Below are 20,124 nucleotides of genomic sequence, written 5' to 3' on the forward strand. Positions count from 1 at the left end.
ATTAAGCTATTTAGATATGTATGCAACAAATAAAATAAATCTAATTTAAATAAAAGTTCTACAATTTCAGTGTGGTAGAAATAGCCCCAAATGTATCAAAGGAAATAACGACTTATCTCTGAATTATTATTATCCATTATTTGGTAGCCTACACAGGCCTATAACAAATACTACTATTATTAATTAATTAGACGGTCACCAAAACGCAAAATGGGAATCCCAAATTTAACAAAGAATTATACAAACATTTACCACAAAGTTCAAATTCAGAGCACAGCCATGTGTCTTTATTTATAGTGTTAATTAGCTGTTGATAGCAGAAACAATTGAGTTGCTTTACTTAGTGCCCACACAGCCAGCCATTATTTTGAAAAGTCATGACCGGATATGAAGTTTCCCCCCTCTCTGGTCTGCGTTGACACCGGCCATCCAGCAGATCCCCACAGAGCAGCCTCGACCGCCGTATTCAGCTCTCCCAGTTCCTGTTTCCGTCGCAGCCTTTCTACTCAATTCTCTGGAGCAACAAATCTCGGCTGCCGCCGCGTCAGACCCCAGTCTCCGCGGTCGGATGCCGCTGGAAGCCGGTGTATCATGTCAAGGTAGGTGATATTAACCTTGCTGCATGGCGGAAATGTAGCAGCCACGGAGGTTCAGCTCATAGATTTCCCCGCTACATCCCGGCCTGTTGACTGCGTCGCTGCTGAGATCACGGTGACCAAATAGCGGTCACGGTAGGTAGGAATTTCTGGTCCCGTTATATTAGCGCCGTTACTTGTTTTTTTTTTTTTTTAGAGGGATGCTCCGTTGATACTTCGGTTCGTTATATCCAAATAAACTGCCTCGCGTTCTCCTTTGTTGCTTATTCGCATTGGGAAAAGCAAGTGGGTATGTTCAAAACAATTTACAGTGTTTCCGCGTAACGACCACGGCAGTTAGCCTGAAACGTATTTTAAGACCGCAGCATTACCTGGACCGTGCAGTGTAAATGAATGGGTATTAAAGTAGTGTGCTCCTTATTTAAGGCTAAAGGCATCAACAAGGCTAGAAGCGTGTAGCCTGTAAGCTAACTGTCTGTCTGTGTAGGCATATATGAGTTCTCGCCGTTAAATGAGAGTGAAATGCATTTGACCTCCACCCTCGCACACACAACATGAAAGTAAAGACACATGACATGGGGAGGTGTCTGACAAGTTCGTGTATCCTTCACTGTCTAACATGTATGTGTTTTATGTGTGGCGAGCAGACAAAGCAGCTGCATGTGTTTCAGCTTCGGTGCACTGCTGCTAGTATCAGGGAATTGCTTTGTAATAATCATCACCACAGCCAGGCGTGCGTTTGTTTTCAGTATCTGGAGGTGTGGTTAATGTGTAATAATTCCTTCTAATGTGTAATTATGATATAAAAACGGCTGAGCTCAGTCCAAGCGTCATCTTCATCACATCTGGGCAGTCAGAGGGAGCAAGCAAGGTGATTTCTGCTTTCCTCCTCACAAACACTTTACAATTTGCTTGTGATAATATAGCACAGACAGGCCTCTTTTTATCTTATTTAATATGACAGATTCAATGGAAAATAAGTACAATATGTTAATGCTTTCACATGAAATTGATTTGTGATATGAATGACGTATGGCTTTTTTGTCCCCTTAATTGTAGTATTTAATATCGCTTAATGTCTGCAGGTGTTATTACAAGACATTTCAACTCTGTGAAGCACATTGTTTTTTTTTATTTCTTTGATAGCATATTGTCTGACGATAGATTATTAGCTCATAATGTTGTATATTGCCACAATTATCCCTAAGTTTCTATCTATTTGCAGCCAATATCCACTGTGTTCTCATTTGAATTATAGTTGCTGACAAGGGAGAAACTCAACACCTACAAGCAATGCATCATTAATGTTATCTAATAAAGTCAGCCTGGGTAACTGGAAGCAGATTGATTGAGTTCCCCATTCATGAATAAGTAAACAGCCATATATATATATATATATATATATTGTGGTGACAGCAGTCTATGCCATGGCAGGGGAACTCTAGCTCGTGCTGCTTCAGATAGACTCCTGTTTGAATTTGAACTATTATAAACTGTCAGTGGCCAATAATTCTACATAAAGCAAAGTGACTTATTCTTTGCTTTATGTAGACTTAACAATTTGCTTTGATCTGGGCTTTTCCATTTTGGGGAATGATAGGCATAGCCATGGGTGGACCCATTCATATCAGTGTACATAAATACATTAGTGCAGTTCATTCCAGGCTGTGTAATTTTGATAAAGCACTTACATTAAATAGTAGTGATAACACTCAAACTAACTCTTGACATTTACTTGGCAGGTTTGGAATTTTTTGCAGAATGCTTCCCAGATTGTGTTTTTTGCTTGTTGAGTTGATTGCATTGGACAACTGTTTCATTTGCTACCATGTTGCTGTAACACATAATACTGCATATTTAATACAGAAGAATATGCTTTCTAGAGAGGTAGCCCCCCCCTGCTTTACTAGGGGTGGGAATCTCTTGGCACCTCACGATTCGATTCTGATTCAGAGGCTAACGATTCGATTCTAAACCGATTATCGATGCAACAATTATTTTATGTACATTTCCATGCGTAATTTAAAAAAATATACATATAAATCAGAGTTTGCTAATCACTTCCTAGACCAAGCAGCTAGACAAAGCTTAGATTTTGACATATACAGTATTTGTCACACAAGTTTTAATGAAATGTTTTGTCTACTGAGGTTTTTATTTTGTAGTCATTCCATGCTTAAGCCTTAAACATGCTTGTGAAAGTCACCTTCTCTAATCTTCCATGTCAGAGGCTCAGTCATGTTTAAAGGTGGATAACTGGCTTCTTAGAACATGAAGGTGTCAGATGTAATGTGATAAAGTAGATGAACAGCCTATATGTGTTTTGCCTAATTATTTTATGTATATCTAATTAGATCATGTTTGTATATATACAAAATGTAATTTTATTTTTCTCCTTTTGGCAATTTTTGTGTTTTCTTTCTGCACTCTTGCCTAAACTCTAAGTTGTTGTCCATTATCCCGTCCTCTTTCAGTCACTCTGTTTTCTGATTTGTACTTGTCTGGAGACAGTAACTTTCAAATAAAAATCCACACATTTAAAAAAAAAAAAGTTTTTTTTTTTTTTTTTAAATTGATTATTAATTTATCTGAATTGAGAATCAAATCGTTCTAGAGAGAATTGCGATGCATCCAAGAATCGATTATTTTTCCCACCCCTATTCTTTACTAAAGCTATTTTCTCTCTTTCCCCTTCCTTCATCTCCCTCCCTCTCTCTCTGCCCTTTGTGCTTCCACCTTCCATACCTCATGCCACTGTCTGTCTTCATTTTTGACTAATGAGTTCATTAAACATATTAGTGTTGCTCTGCCAAAGAGGTTAGATGCGGTGTGGTGAGCAAAAATGGGCGGTGACTCATTTCATAGTTTTATCTGTATTTAACACTGTGCACATTTGTCACGTGGCAAGCTCCATTTCTCTGTTTAGTTTAGCACAGCAAGCCACTGCCAAGTGGAGTTTTATTTAAAATAGCAGTTGGATTTGTTTTTCATTTCAGTTCTGTCTGCAATACCAGCCTGTCACCTGCACAGCAAGTGCCTCTTTTTGCATGAAAAGCCATTCTAATTTCAAGCATCACAGTGTTTTGGCTCACTGTACAGTGTGTGTGTATAATGCTTGATATTGGCTTCAGTGTGCTGTTCATACACCCCTTTTTTGCACCCTGTTGTCCCAGATATATCCTTTTTTTTTTTTTTTTAAACGTAAGATGGATGAGAAGAGAAGGCTAAATAGAGCTATGGAAGAAACAAACAACACATTTTGAAGACATGTTCCCAGTTTGGGGGCCTCATGCCACAAACAAAAAGAACATTGAAGTGTCTATGCAATACACAGCAATGCTTGTAGCAAGCTATGTAACAGTGTTACCAAAAGAGGAAGCATTGTTTTGTTGGTATTGTTAATCTCTGTGCAGGGTATTTCTGCTCTCCAATTCAAGACAATGTACTGTAAATAGAGCAGAAGCCATTGAAAAGAAGTGTTTGCCTTTGTTGTATCTGCTTAGAAGAAGGGAAATACTGAAATTGTTATGTATGGATACATAGACACAATTTCATTTCTGAGTCTTATTAAACACTTGGTCGGCCAAGACAAGAAAGATGAAGAGTAGCTGGTTCATGCATATGGTTCAAGGAACAATGTTCAGTGTTGCCATTTGGCTGGCATTTTTCATGTGAGAGTGGTGTTTAATGTCTGTTTTCTGTCTCCTCCACCCTCGAGGCTTTTGAAGACCCCAGTAAAGAGATGAGAAAATAATCATTAACCTCTTAAGATGTTAATGACTTAGTGGAGAATCTTAATGACATCTTTTGTATCAGAGTAGGGACTGTAGAGCTAGCCAACTGCACGCCTTGTGCAGGAACATACCTGTAGTCTCTAGTCTATTGTAAGCTTGCAGAATGCAGCCTCTCTAAAGGGCAACGTCTGCAGGAAAAATGCATTTCTGCCATCACTCTTCTCCTGCTCTCATCCTACCAGAGGGCCATTATTATCTGTATTGTAAGACAGAGTGTCTGTCTAGTAATCGTACGAGCCAATCACAGGGTGAGTGTGGGGCAGGTTTCCATGGAGAAAAGCGAGCCGGGCCATGAGGCTGCTGAAGCTCAGCTTGAGCAGCCTAGCCTGATCTAGGCTGATAGCATTCTCCGGCAGCAGAAAAAGAAAAGGCCCCAGCAGGCCTGCCCTGCTGTCTGCCTGTCTAAATGTCTCGCTGCTTGTCTACCTGTCTTATTCAGCTGAATGTCTAAAGACAGGGTGGAAAAAGGGGAGTTCTGAATAGGAATTCAGTCAGACAGGCACAATAGGAGTTTGGCCCGATAGCTATGTGGCATCAGATTGGATTTGTGTAGGGACTGGATCTAGATCACATACTGTAGTGCCTTAGCCACAGCTGTCTTATGGTGTTTTTCCATTACATGGTACCTGCTCGACTCGCATCGACTCTACTCGCGTTTTTTGGTTTTCAATTACGAAAAAAAAAAGTACCTGGTACCTGCTAACAGGTACTTTTTTTAGTACCACCTCCGAGCGAGCTGAGCCGATACCAAAAGGTGACGTGAAAACCTGCAGACTACTGATTGGTCAGAGAGAATCGTCATTAATCACTGCGTCATCATTGCTAGTGACAGACGGGGGTGTCCTGAACAAAACCGCCATTTTTAAATAGTTTAGCCATTTTTTTTTTTTCTGCCTCCAGCTTCTTTTGAAACTAAATTTGTCTTTTGGCTGCGGCAACAGCCACATGCCGTGAGTCAAAAACAACACACCTTCGACGTTCTGTGTGTGTGTCGCGTTAGGTCACAGCAGTTTCCTGCGGCGCCGCTATGACGACCAGCCACGCTCGCCTCAGGTATGAGGCGGTACTAAATCTGCAATGGAAAAAGGAGAACGGGGCACCACGGTCAAGTCGAGCCGAGTAGAGTTGAATCGAGCAGGTACCATGTAATGGAAAAACGCCATTAGGTGGGTTTGGAGGATGTGTGAATGTGTGTTGGGTTTGGGTTGAGGGGTAGACCAGTCAGAGATCCTGACCTGAACTCCCCCTCAAAGAGTGTGCTGCCTCAGTTCTGTTTGGCCCTACAGGGAGGCTGCCCAGCCCACAGTGCACTCACATTAGACAAGATGTGTATTTGTGTTGGTGTGTGCGCACTTATGTGTGTTTGCTTTTGCTGTATCTCGGGGAGTTATTGCTGCTGCAGCCTGAGCCGGGAAGTGGGTCTTACGACATTTCTTCTTGGCTCATTGGAGCCGTCCAGAAATAGGCATGCTTAAATTCTCTCCTTCCCCTTTGTTCTCCTTTTCAGTAGGAAGCACTTAAGTGCCCATTGTTGCACAGCTTTCTTTGTGCATTCCCATAATTTGGGTCTATGTATATGCATATATGTATCTGTCTGTGTATTTATTCTAGTTTTTACCGTATCTCTGTGAATACTCCGCACCAGAACAAGAAGAATGCAGTGAAGTTTGTGGCGCCTTCTCTGACTGAGGAACTATATTCACATGGGTATGACACACACTGAGAATTTATAGCTCATCAGAGGTTGCTGAGGGACTCACTGTGGGACACAAACAGCCCCCCTCTTTCTGCCAACCACCCACCCACCTACCCACAAAATCCCCTGATGCTCAGTGCCTATGGCCCATCAAACAGCCTTGTCAGCCCCTCTGAGTCCCCAGCTCAGGCCAGGATCAGAGCACGCATGGAGGGCTGGAGGGATTCAGGGATGCTACTAAAAAAGGCTCAGCCGCATGACAATATACTGCACTGTCTGAGTCTTATGCACCCCACAGCATCAAACTTAAAACTGGATCTGAACCTACTTCGGTCTCTAAAGGGCTCTTTCTAGCATAGGAGCATCCTGGAAGTACAAACCCACAGTAGTGGCATCTATAGATGGAAGGGACAGAAATTTGGAGTGTAGAAGAGGCAGATGGGTACGGAGGGGAAATTAGGAGAGAAGAGAGAGGTAGTAATTGGGACAGCTGTGCAGCTTGAGGCGTAAGTAGTCAGATCACCCACCTCACTCCCACCCCCCACTCTCCCCACCCCAAAACATAAAAAAACAGCACCAGAGAGCCAGATGCTGGCCATTAGGATCACAGTGACAATAGCCCAAATTCATTCTGCAGCCAGAACACCGAATGCACAAGCCCACAAAGACACACACACATGGGGATAGAATAGAACAAGACTATGAGCTCATATGACAGAATGAGTACATTTCCCACACTTGGGTAGAAAAGTTGTGTGACAGGCTTGCCTCTGCATGGGGGTTTGTGGATATTATTCTGTTTTTAACAGGAAGCCCAAATTCCCAGCAGCCACTCCACCTCTACCCACACACATGAGGACTATTGAATGGCCTCCATTTAGCCAGTGGTATCTGATCCAGTACTGTCCAGTATCGGGTGGCCTGTGCGTGACCTCCACACAGGTCCAGAGAGGATTCAACCCCAGGCCCCTAGAAAGTGGGACCTGGATCGGGATGAAAGGCCTGCATTATCTTTCTCACAGGCAGGGGCAATTTTTGTCACTGGTGCCAGTCGTGCTTCCTGGAGGGTTTGTTTGCCATGGTGGGGGGAGTGTTTGTGGATTTTTGATTTACAATGTTGATCCCCAAGGGATAAATTCATCTCTGAGACCTCCATTGCGGGGTCAGAATGTAAGGTCAGCTACACTGCCTAGTCCTCGTAGCTGGAATGGATTCAGTGTTTCGCTTAGCACTAAGCCCCCCAACGTCTGTACCAAGTTCAGAGGAGGTGAGGTGGTTAATATGCATGTGTCCATCTCCATAGCTATCAGAGAGTTCATTGTCTGTGTGTGTGGCAAGTGCAGTGTGTGTTACCGATGGTTGGCGGTGTACGACGGCGCCTGAGAGGATTGTGTGGGATCGTAGAGGATTGGCCTGATTGGATTTCCGTTGCAGGAGTCCTGTCACCTGGCTCAGCATGGCACTCTGGAACACAGCAGGGTAGCAATCAGACAGCAGTCACACTTTGAATATACAGCTAAATCTGCATTCTGTCATTGCAGATACAAACATCCACTGTACAGAGTATACAGGTGCTGGTCATATAATTAGAATATCATGACAAAGTTGCTTTATGTCAGTAATTCCATTCAAAAAGTGAAATTTGTATATTATATTCATTCATCACACACAGTGATACATTTCAAATGTTAATTTCTTTTAATTGTGATGATTATAACTGTCAACTAATGAAAATCCCAAATTCAGTATCTCCGAAAATTAGAATATTACTTAAGACCAATACAAAAAAGGATTTTTAGAAATGTTGGCCAACTGAAAAGTATGAACATAAAAAGTATGAGCATGTACAGCACTCAGTACTTAGTTGGGGCTCCTTTTGCCTGAATTACTGCAGCAATGCGGTGTGGCATGGAGTCCATCAGTCTGTGGCACTGCTCAGGTGTTATGAGAGCCCAGGTTGCTCTGATAGTGGCCTTCAGCTCTTCTGCATTGTTGGGTCTGGCGCGTCGCATCATCCTCTTCACAATACCCCATAGATTTTCTAAAGGGTTAAGGTCAGGCGAGTTTGCTGGCCAATTAAGAACAGGGATACCATGGTCCTTAAACCAGGTACTGGTAGCTTTGGCACTGTGTGCAGGTGCCAAGTCCTGTTGGAAAATGAAATCTGCATCTCCATAAAGTTGGTCAGCAGCAGGAAGCATGAAGTGCTCTAAAACTTTCTGGTAGATGGCTGCGTTGACCCTGGACCTCAGAAAACACAGTGGACCAACACCAGCAGATGACATGGCACCCCAAACCATCACTGACTGTGGAAACTTTACACTGGACTTCAAGCAATGTGGATTCTGTGCCTCTCCTCTCTTCCTCCAGACTCTGGGACCTTGATTTCCAAAGGAAATGCAACATTTACTTTCATCAGAGAACATAACTTTGAACCACTCAGCAGCAGTCCAGTCCTTTTTGTCTTTAGCCCAGGCGAGACGCTTCTGACGCTGTGTCTTGTTCAAAAGTGGCTTGACACAAGGAATGCGACAGCTGAAACCCATGTCTTGCATACGTCTGTGCGTGGTGGTTCTTGAAGCACTGACTCCAGCTGCAGTCCACTCTTTGTGAATCTCCCCCACATTTTTGAATGGGTTTTGTTTCACAATCCTCTCCAGGGTGCGGTTATCCCTATTGCTTGTACACTTTTTTCTACCACATCTTTTCCTTCCCTTCGCCTCTCTATTAATGTGCTTGGACACACAGAGCTCTGTGAACAGCCAGCCTCTTTAGCAATGACCTTTGGGCCTTTGCAGGTGTTTTGAGTTAATTAGCTGATTAGAGCGTGGCACCAGGTGTCTTCAATATTGAACCTTGTCACAATATTCAAATTTTCTGAGATACTGAATTTGGGGTTTTCATTAGTTGTCAGTTCTAATCATCAAAATTAAAAGAAATAAACACTTGAAATATATCAGTCTGTGTGAAATGAATGTATACATTATACAAGTTTCACTTTTTGAATGGAATTACAGAGATAAATCAACTTTTTCATGATATTCTAATTATATGACCGCACCTGTAAAGATAAGGAGAAGGAAGATGGTTAAATTCCAGGTACCACCTATAGATAGGACCTGAGCCACACAACCTTTTCAACCTCTTCACTCTGGAGACCTGGAAAGAGGACAGACTACACAAACACACAAGAGACAAAGCTCAAGCACACCTTTCACAGGAGAAAGGAAACAAACACAGAGGGAGGGAAGGAGGGACAAGCATACTGTACAAGGGAGAGATAAAGTATTCTCGTTTGCAGGACAGACATGGACTATAAGTACTAGGGTTAATAGATTCATTGACGCAGAGACCGACCCACCAAAAGGATAATGGTAACAGCTACAAGGCCCAAAGTAATCAAACAATAAACAACTAACTGAAAGTTAAGGTGGAAAGATGTGTTTTAAGTCTGGATTTAAATGCCTGTCTGATGTGAGCAGAGAGGGCATCCCAGAGGAAGAAGCATGATAGGAAAAGGCCCTGCAATCTGCTGACTTCTTTTTTGGCTGGGCCGGGGAGGCCAGCCCTATAAACGCGATAGTCTGCCGCTTAGTGAAGTTACACCATTGGTCAAAGTGAGTGAAGACGTCGGTCAAGTGGAAGCTTCCACATTGGCTGTTGCTGTTTCAAAATACATTAGCGTGCAAAGTCCTCTAGTAACGGCTTTTCTTTGCCTCCACTATCGCTGATCAGTCAGCTGATCAACTTCTTCAGTACGCGGTTGTTGTTGTTGTTGCCACCGTCGCCGTTTGTTGTGTGTGAGGTAAAACTGGGATGGAAAGATAGACTACTTAAATAACCAGAGTACACATTATGAAGAAATGGAAAATCATCTTTTAAATAGAACCATCTGAAAGTAGTGCAAGGAAACAATGCCGGTGGAACTTAAGTTTCTCTCTCAGTTTCCACATCGGTGCATCTCTGAAGAGAAAGAGAGACGGTGGATTTGGAGCAAACGGATGCTGGCGAAGGGAGCAGAGAAGAAATAAACTGTAAAGTTGTCAGGTGGAAAAAAAAAATGTACAGTGTAGATTTTAGTTTGCCCATGCAGCAGCTCCTCAAGACTAACATTTGAGGCTGTGGTTTATAATCGTCATGGGGTGAAACCTAGGTCTGGTCTGTTTAACAAAGTAACATTAATTACACAATTACACTTCAGATGAGTCATCCAGAACAAAAAATAGCATGATTATATTGTTGAATTCATAAAATTAAAGCAGTCCTCAAATATTTGAAAGTAGCTCAACCATGTCATGTGATATGCTACTTCAGTACATGACAAACAAATGACTAGGACCACTACAGATTAGACTACCACACATTTAATATCCAGGAAGTAATGTTATAGACACCACCGCTGACTATCTCTTTAACAATTTGGCCACAATTAAGCACATTGATCATACACCGTCCAGCCATATACTAGGTTTCAACCTGGTATTGTTTTTCAGGGGACAGACAGACCTATGCCCTGTATTGTGAGAGCAAAGAGTGCAGGATGGAATAAAGTTTAGGAGATCAGAATGGTGTGAAGGGCATGCCCATTACTTTAAATGATCAATGATCTCTGGCAGGAATCCATTGTTAACCAGACTGTGATGCTAATTTCTCCAAGTAGCCTCAAAAGACCAGAATGCAATGCAGCAACAAGACATTTTGTGTTCTAACTAAAGTACACTGTGCTCTTGACTTAAAAAAAAAAAAAGAAAGCTCTGATATGCTTACTATCTCCCCCCCCAACCCACCCCACATATAGGTCTACAACCCATAGCTGAATAAAACAGCTTGTTCCATTGAGCTTGTCAGGACTTTTCTCTGGGGGATGTTGAAAAGCACTCTGGGAAATATAGGAAATCACTAACTGAAGTCAAATTAGACGAGGGAGGCTGAAAGAAAGTGGGTACAACAAAATTGTAATTATAACAATCACAGAATAACTCCTGGAATGCATTGTTGATCACATACTGATAATTTTCAACAGCTTAAGAATATCTGAGGGTGGATTGTTCTTTTGATTTCTTTTCTCACAACTTTCCTGTAGGGCTAAGGTGGATTTAATTGAGGATGTCGGCAAAGAATCGGGGTGGTATTTTACAAAGAAGGAGTAGAATTTTAACCACATAACTGTGAATGGTGTGTTCATTTGCAATCATCAACATACGTGACTGAAACCCAACATTTTAGGTTTTGTATAACAGACTCAAATCAGGATGTAGCAAATACTTGTATACTGCTGTTGGCTTTGAGTTGTATATACCTAATCATTACATGTAACAGCAGTACTTTGGTGGACAATTCTGGTGTTTCTACTTTTGTTCCCTCCAAATAATGAAGAATGAACGTAATATCTGCAAATGGAGGGATCACAGAAGTCTTAAGGAGCGGATTACACCGTGATCCTCCCACAATGATTTCATATTAATGCACACCTCTGCAATTTGCTCACCTAAAGATAGAAGAGTACCACAGAGAGCTAGATCTGCAAAATGTAGACAAAACATCACATCAGCATTATTTTGACATACAGTATATTGCAGTTGCAGTGCATTTGAAGAATTGATTTAAGGATATATTAACTTAATAGATGTGACTTGAAACAGTTCCAGTAGCCTCTGGATGAATGTAGTGATATCCAATCTCTTGTTGCTTAATGATATTTCTGGGTATTAAGGAGTTCTGTGTGCCAAGCAGAGTCTCATTCCCAACGTTTCAGTTATTGATTGAGTTATAAAATGAATTAATTTTCATGTTGCAGGCTTTTCATTTTTTATATATATATATTGCATTATTTTATACTGCAATATCAATATGTACTTTCAACCCTTGTACAGTGCAGACGGCAGGCGTTTTTGCACGGGCAGTCCACATACTAAATAATGTTGAAAAGTAACATGCTACGTCTCAGGACAACACAGATCTTATTGGCTACCATGGGTTTTCCATCAAAAAGGGGGAAATTGATTTTTCACTTCCACATGACTTCTAAAATAAATAACTGCAGAAATGAAAAGGGCTGGTGCATTCTTGTGTAAACAGTAACCATTATGTTGAGGGCAAATTGAGCTGTGCATCTGCTAGAAAGCTGTGTGTAAGTTTGACTCATTATCTTTGTCACATGCAACCCTCTGGCCTCTGCCATCTTTCCTGTATTGTCACACTTTGCAGAACCATTGCTTCACAAATAATGTCTAAGAAACCAATTTCTTCCTGTGTTATAATAGCTTTTGAGTGCAGTGTGGAAGTCTGCAATACAACTTTAACCATCTGTCTACAGGATTTCATCTCTGTGAGGCTAGAGCTAGTGACTGATACAGGGGATGGTTAAGTGTTGTCTAGTATCTCTGAAGCATCAGTCGGACATAGTCCATACATAGTTTAGCTGGTTGCATGTGGGGAAAAGTGTGATTTTACCAGCATGAGCCTGAGCCTCAAGATTTTGAAGAATCTGCCTGAGGGGCAGGACGATAGTGTGGTCTTTTATCAGTATTGGATTTGGGAGGTACAGTTGCTGCTTCTCTTTGATGCTTGTTGAGGCTCCATGGTCCACAGAAAGGGGAAAAGAACAAAGCACTCTCTATTGCCTAATTATTATTTTTCCCTATTCTGGTGAACCCTGCAGTGCTACACCCTTGTCCAAATCCAACACCTTCACTTAGCTCCCAGTAAGATTCATACAACCTTTGCTTTACTACATCAGCACAAGAGTTGGGGTTCGGTACCATTTTATTGAATCTGAATCCTTCCAAACCCCTCATAATTTCCAGGTATACTAAAGCTAATAATAAATAATGAGGAGAGATAAATGGTTCAATAAAAAAACTGTTAACATATCCGGGTATTTTGCCGACTAGGACCTATCGGGCACTGTTCTACATGCCTCCTGCTGCCTCTGCAAGCTTGTTGACACCCCTCAGTCCTCCTTCAGCATTTGTGAGAGTGGCAGCACTGGCATTCACTTATGGCAAAGCCCTTGGCAAACCAGCATGAGACCATTAGCATCTGACATGTCTGTTGTGTAGCCCCAGGGGTGGTGCATCACACAGTGTCAGCACCCTCTCCTTCATCTCTTTTCATGTTGTCGTGGTACCATCCTCCACCGCAAACCCACTGCACCTCATTGCCAGTGCCATCAATGCAGATGGGACTTTAAAGGGCCTGCTTGGCAGACCCATTCCTCAGTTTTAGCTGTGGTCTGGGAGAGCAATAACAACATGCCAGTCAGATATAAGAGCCCCTAATAGGACTCAATGAGATGACACAGCAGTCCAAGGCCTGTTATGCTGTTGTAGCTGTGGGACAAACGAGGAGAGGAGAGGAGGGAGAGAGCAAGAGCAAGTGATTGACCACATGCCAAATAAATCATGAAACATTCCTCATGGAAACAAGAAAGTGTAACAAGACTGGATAGACAGATTGTAGGTGGTCTGTACCAATGTATGCTATCTGTGTGTCTGTGACCCAGAGCTAGTTTTGACGAGGATGGAAAAGACACTCTTGTGATGCCAGCCACACTACCAGGTTTTCAAATATGCATCTGTAAAATAGCTGCGTGACAAGCCGCTTCAGAAAACAGCCTCCCCTAGCCTGGTTTGTACTTTTCTTTGATCTTGTGACAACAGCAAAGAATTGAAGTTGGCACATCAACTCAATGAGGAGCGTTAAACAACCGGCGAGGGCTTTGCCTCCTCACTTTGATTTGTGGAGAAAATGAAGGATTATTATAGATGAATCCAGTGTTATGGTTGTCCTCCAACTCTTGATGTTTAAACAAAAACTAAAAGAGTGCAACCACCTGAACTGCCGTGCTGTCACATTAGAGGATGAATGAGGCAAGCCATAACCACGTATGGCATACTTACTTATCATTATTCTACATTTACAGCATAGAGAACATGTTATTCAGAGTCAGAATGGTACCCTATATAGGGCTGTAGCGATACACTAATCTCACGATACGATACACGATATTCAGCTCGTGATACGATATATATCACCATATTTAGCCACCGATACGATTCGATATAATTCGATACACTTACATTATTTTCTGAAAGATTTAAAGGGGACAGTGATTTTGGTGACATCTTGTGAGTGTTCCATTTACTTGGATTTAATTAATTGAACTGAAAACTAAAAACATCAATTACACAATATATGTCTCTGACTGGACAGAGAGTCTACAGCTTGCAAATGCTGGACAAATTGAATCAAAGATGTGTTGAGAAAATGAGTTCCATTTATTGAAAGCTTACAAGCCTTTGAAAAATAAATAAAGTGCAGTATTGCAATTAACAATGGAGAGTTAAAAAGTGCAGCAAGTGGCCTGTTCTGAACAGTTTCTTTGACAGCTTTTTTAGCTTGACACTGAACATATGAGGTAGCCAGTCTAGCCACCAGGTAAGTAAACATAGTACCATAGCTTCTCCTCAGAACACACCAAAGAAACACCGACTTGAGCATATGCTCTGCACGTGCGCGAAACGTAATACGTCTCCATAGCAGCAGGCGGCGCTGCTCTGTATTGTTTCCACTAACAGTCTGATTGTTTCCCAGAAAATGAAAACCGGCAGCTGATTGGACAAACGCGTCACGTGGTTCTTTTTTCTCCGGAAATTCACAGCCAGACTGTCATGGCAGCTGAAGAATACATTCTCATATTGTACTAAAATAGTTCACCGAAACGTGTTTCTGAAAACATTTTAAGCGAGAAATAGGCCATGCAGTTGCTGAATCTGTCTTCATTTCAGATCGTCAAAGGTCAGTTTAAAAGATTTTCCTCAGATTTTGAGAGGCTCATCCGCTCGCCATTTCCGGGTAAGTCCCGACTGCCCTGCAATGCGAACGGGGGTAAACACGGGGGATTTGAATGGGACTTATGTACCGATACTCGCGGCTTAAAAATCGATACTTTCTTGGGGGAAAAAATATCGATTTATGTCGCAGAATCGATAAAATTGCTCAGCCTTAACCCTATAGTCCCTGTCTGTATTTTAAATAGAGGTGTGAATCTTCACTGATCTTTCGATTCAATTACGATTATCAGGTCTTCGATTCGATATCTCGATGCATCACGATGCGTCAAAAACAAACAAAAGCCATATAGGATATTTGACTTGACAAACTTGCATTGTCGAGTGCAATGCCGAAGCTGCAATAAGTAACTTTAGACTGGAATGATGAAGTGTTTGGGTTTGTTTCTTTAAGGTAGCTACCACGAAGGTTTACCTATTTTGGATTAGTCATATGCCACCCTACTTTTAACCAGCAAATCTATTGTGTTGTATTGGAATAACTGACCCCAGACAACTATTTAACAAAAAAGGTATTGTTTACTGAACGATAACTTAAATGTACAAATAATATTTAGCCGTTAACTTGAATAACAAAAAAAAAGAAACAAATCACACCCTTCAAATATGCTAACTGCAATATTTCTTCAAATGATATTACACACAACTACCCCTTTACCTGTTTCTCTATCAGTTTCCACTTAAAACACTCCAGCTACACAACATGATTCCTCCTTACAGCAGTTTCAATGTAAAACTTACACAAACCCTATTAAATCACTGTGTTACCACACACCCACACCCACAGAGAGGAAAAAAGAAAAGTTGCGGGCATGATGGTAGCTGGTGTGGACGTGCAGGACGTTATCTTCAGTGAAGCAAACACACAGAAATCCAACTTACAGTTAGCTGTTAGTCCAGGAAACACAACTCAAAAACGAAAACGAAAACCAGTCACCAGCTACGGCAAGGTCCTCTTCAGCAGGGAAACACGCTGTCGTCCTCTCCGGTCCAAAATCAGCGTCCCCCGAATCAGCAACTCTCCGCCCTTAGTTCCAACTTTAGCTAGTCCGTTAGCTCCAACTTTAGCTGGTCCGTTAGCTCCAACTTTAGCTAGTCCGTTAGCTCCCACTTTAGCCAGGCACACTAGCACAACGTTTGTTCTAAACCACTGCTGTTAGACAGGAAAAGTGCTGTAGTGTAGAAGTGTAGACCTCTTCAGCTTCGTTATTCCACTTATATCTTCTCCAAGCTAACTAGTGTCTTCTTTTCTCTTCTCGATTTGTGATTCTCTCCTGTGTCTCCGCTCAGCCGTTTTGCGTGTGTCTGTGTTTGTTTGTTTGTGTGTCTGTGTGCATGTCTGCCTGTCTCCATCTGTTTGTGTGTGTGTGTGTGTGTGTGTGTGTGTGAGAAACGGGTTAGGCTACTGAGAATGTTATTTTTCATTTGAATGTTTATGCCGCGGCCGGAAAATTAACGAGCGACGTCATTTCGCTATAATCGATTATGGTGGGCCACTGCATCGATGCAGCATCGCCCATGTCCGCATCCCGATGCATCGATTATTTGATTAATTTCAACACCTCATTTTAAAGGTAATAACATGTACTTGTACTAGAGAGTGGGGGAGTCTATACAGCATGGAGCAGGTCAAGCCTGGCCAAGGCCAAGCTGTGAGGGTCAAGCTTCATCTGTAAGCTTACCCTTCTATTTGAAAACTTGACCCATCCACTCTGTTGAAAAAACAAAACGCCTCTTTTTCATTCATAGCAGCATCATTGGCCTCACTCGGTCTTTGCTCTCCTCTGGCAATTGGCGCCCTAATTGAGCCATGTTTATCACCGTGGCAACGTTGCCCTGCAGATAATCATTGTCTTGTGGATTAGCATAACAACAGAGGAGAAGCTTTGCTTCAGTTCCACTAACGCTGGACCAAGCTCCTTTGTGTCGGCTGCCTGCCGGGCTTGTCTTAACTAGGATTAGAAGCATTGGCTGTAAGCACCCACCAAGCCCCCACATTGTGCTCCTAGTGCACAGTGAACCCTATTCGTGCCCTTGGCAAATCACGATTTTCACCTCACCATTATTTATTTATTTATTTATATATATATATATATATATATATATATATATATATATATATATATATATATACAGTCAGGTCCATAAATATTGGGACATCGACACAATTCTAATCTTTTTTGGCTCTATACACCACCACAATGGAGTTGAAATGAAATGAACAAGATGTGCTTTAACTGCAGACTTTCAGCTTTAATTTGAGGGTATTTACATCCAAATCAGGTGAACGGTGTAGGAATTACAACAGTTTGTATATGTGCCTCCCACTTTTTAAGGGACCAAAAGTAATGGGACAATTGGCTGCTCAGCTGTTCCATGGCCAGGTGTGTGTTATTCCGTCATTATCCCATTTACAAGGAGCAGATAAAAGGTCCAGAGTTCATTTCAAGTGTGCTATTTGCATTTGGAATATGTTGCTGTCAACTCTCAATATGAGATCCAAAGAGCTGTCACTATCAGTGAAGCAAGCCATCATTAGGCTGAAATCTAAACAAACCCATCAGAGAGATAGCAAAACATTAGTTGTGGCCAAATCAACTGTTTGGAACATTCTTAAAAAAGAAAGAACGCACCGGTGAGCTCAGCAACACCAAAAGACCCGGAAGACCACGGAAAAACAACTGTGGTGGATGACCGAAGAATACTTTCCCTGGTGAAGAAAAACACCCTTCACAACAGTTGGCCAGATCAAGAACACTCTCCAGGAGGTAGGTGTATGTGTCAAAGTCAACAATCAAGAGAAGACTTCACCAGAGTGAATACAGAGGGTTCACTACAAGATGTAAACCATTGGTGAGCCTCAAAAACAGGAAGGCCAGATTAGAGTTTGCCAAACAACATCTAAAAAAGCCTTTACATTTCTGGAACAACATCCTATGGACAGATGAGACAAAGATCAACTTGTACCAGAGTGATGGGAAGAGAAGAGTATGGAGAAGGAAAGGAACTGCTCATGATCCAAAGCATACCACCTCATCAGTGAAGTATGGTGGTGGTAGTGTCATGGCGTGGGCATGTATGGCTGCCAATGGAACTGGTTCTCTTGTATTTATTGATGATGTGACTGCTGACAAAAGCAGCAGGATGAATTCTGAAGTGTTTCGGGCAATATTATCTGCTCATATTCAGCCAAATGCTTCAAAAGTCATTGGACGGCGCTTCACAATGCAGATGCACAATGACCCGAAGCATACTGCGAAAGCAACCAAAGAGTTTTTTAAGGGAAAGAAGTGGAATGTTACGCAATGGCCAAGTCAATCACCTGACCTGAATCCGATTGAGCATGCATTTCACTTGCTGAAGACAAAACTGAAGGGAAAATGCCCCAAGAACAAGCAGGAACTGAAGACAGTTGCAGTAGAGGCCTGGCAGAGCATCACCAGGGATGAAACCCAGCGTCTGGTGATGTCTATGCGTTCCAGACTTCAGGCTGGAATTGAATGCAAAGGATTTGCAACCAAGTATTAAAAAGTGAAAGTTTGATTTATGATTGTTAATCTGTCCCATTACTTTTGGTCCCTTAAAAAGTGGGAGGCACATATACAAACTGTTGTAATTCCTACACCGTTCACCTGATTTGGATGTAAATACCCTCAAATTAAAGCTGAAAGTCTGCAGTTAAAGCACATCTTGTTCATTTCATTTCAACTCCATTGTGGTGGTGTATAGAGCCAAAAAGATTAGAATTGTGTCGATGTCCCAATATTTATGGACCTGACTGTATATATATATGTGTATAATACACACTCGCGGTGATTACGTTCTAAAGCACAAATAAATAATAATCAAACACTTATCAGATGATTTTGTGCAGATTTGGATTTCTCCTCCTCTGCATATGTATTGCAGCAGCTGGACTAGGAGGTTACTCTAGTATCGATTTTTGACTATTTTAAGATGAGGGGGGGAAGAACATTTGTCTTTGTTTAATTTCATTAAAAAAGTTGGGTTTTGCTGTTGGCTTCACGAGTCATTTTTTAAAAAGACAGAAAGAAAAAAGAGAGCTTTGTGCTACCCAGCAGCCATACTGAACTGCAGTCTGCAGACGGGTGTCTCGTGCAAAAGAGAGGGAGTAAGAGCGGCGGTGCCGAGAGAATTTAACTTAACTTTTCATAAGTTTTACGTTCTAACGCTCTGCAAAAGTTGACTCGCACAGTCAACTTTGGAGACCGGCAGACTAGTGAACAGATGTCCAAATCCTGGATACTTTCTCAGCTCCGCACACCTGACCAATTCCTGCTTGAAATGGGCATGTTATTCGAATTGTCAGTTTAAAAAAAAAGGTATGGGAAAGGGGATTTCAGATGCTGTTTGATGATCCAAACAAACACTTTGTTTTTTAAGCATACTGACACCTTAATCTTTGGAAATCAAAAACTATTTGTCACCCAACTGTAACTCCAAAAATTTGAAAAAATAAATTATCAATTAAAATCATGACCATGTGGCGTTTTAACAACATTGAACTGGCATGCAGAACTGCCTGAAATACTGCCGAGAACTGCCAATTTTTTTGAAATTGTCAGTTTAAAAAAAAAAGGTATGGGAAAGGGGATTTCAGATGCTGTTTGATGATCCAAACAAACACTTTGTTTTTTAAGCATACTGACACCTTAATCTTTGGAAATCAAAAACTATTTGTCACCCAACTGTAACTCCAAAAATTTGAAAAAAGAAATTATCAATTAAAATCATGACCATGTGGTGTTTTAACAACATTGAACTGGCATGCAGAACTGCCTGGCTGGTTTTCTGAGAAACGTGTCACAGTTGGTAGCGAGTGGGTTTGGTTGGCGGTAAGTGTAGGGAGAGGAGGCAGGCGTGTAGCAGGAGCGTGCCGTGCTGTCCTATCCTGATCTGTCGATGCAGTGCAGTAGGGGCTCCACGGGGGACTGGGTGTAACCACTTGTCTCTTTTTGCTGGCAGAGGGGAGAGGGGAGCTAGAGAGAGGCAGAGGTGTGAAGGGGAGAGGAAAGGCAGAGGATGGAGTGGAGGCAGCAGCTGAATCCGTGTAAACACACAAGATTAAGAGGAATAATATAAAGGGGTCTTGGCAGTGCTTCCCTAATATTCATGGCAATTTAAAGATGCAGTCCCTCCAGGATTTCATGGCCAAAATGCCTGAT

At 41.9% G+C, this 20,124-nt stretch overlaps 1 protein-coding gene across 1 annotated transcript in view; it reads left to right on the forward strand.

Moving 5' to 3' along the window:
• The first annotated feature begins 406 nt into the window (after nt 1-406).
• fut8b (fucosyltransferase 8b (alpha (1,6) fucosyltransferase)) overlaps nt 407-20,124 on the forward strand; it is a 92,048-nt gene continuing 72,330 nt past the window's right edge. The window contains exon 1 of the mRNA XM_078274901.1: nt 407-599. The gene's annotated coding sequence lies outside the window, so the exon portion shown is untranslated. The remainder of the gene's footprint in view (nt 600-20,124) is intronic.

Source organism: Sander vitreus, chromosome 18 (genome assembly GCF_031162955.1).
Source record: "Sander vitreus isolate 19-12246 chromosome 18, sanVit1, whole genome shotgun sequence".
NCBI lineage: Eukaryota > Metazoa > Chordata > Actinopteri > Perciformes > Percidae > Sander > Sander vitreus.